The 457-nt window shown below is 29.8% G+C and overlaps 1 non-coding gene across 1 annotated transcript in view; it reads left to right on the top strand.

The window, feature by feature from the left end:
• Positions 1-439: 439 nt before the first annotated feature.
• Positions 440-457, top strand: part of LOC130664305 (small subunit ribosomal RNA) — a 1910-nt gene continuing 1892 nt past the window's right edge. The window contains exon 1 of the ribosomal RNA XR_008989346.1: positions 440-457. This exon is cut by the window's right edge and continues 1892 nt beyond it. This is a non-coding gene — a ribosomal RNA (small subunit ribosomal RNA).

Genomic DNA, 457 nt, shown 5'->3' on the forward strand with positions numbered 1-457 from the left:
TGTATACTTTTAACGTAACATTACCACGGGTCGATGTCTATGACTGAATGACTCTTTATGTGGTAAATCGCTACGGCGTTTATATAATATTATGTGCATCTTTTAAAAAGTGTGCAAATATGGTACAGAGTATCGACTTACTTGTTACCGAGCAAGAATAACATACCACGTTTACGTGTTTAAAAACCAAGTCGCTTTGATATAAATATCTAGCGAGAGTATTTATTATAAAATTGAGAGGATGTTTGAAAAATAAAATTATTATTCAATATTGTGAATAAATAATGTAGATTCAAAAATTTTAAAGTGTTGATTGAAGCAAATGCTTACAAACAGCACCGTTTTAATAACAGATAGGATTTTTTAAAGACTATCATGTATGTATAAAACGAAAGAGGAGTTATTCTAATGTTTTATAAAAATAAAACAAATATGAAGCTCCCTGGTTGATCCTGCC

The sequence above is a fragment of the Microplitis mediator genome, chromosome 2 (genome assembly GCF_029852145.1).
Source record: "Microplitis mediator isolate UGA2020A chromosome 2, iyMicMedi2.1, whole genome shotgun sequence".
Taxonomy (NCBI): domain Eukaryota; kingdom Metazoa; phylum Arthropoda; class Insecta; order Hymenoptera; family Braconidae; genus Microplitis; species Microplitis mediator.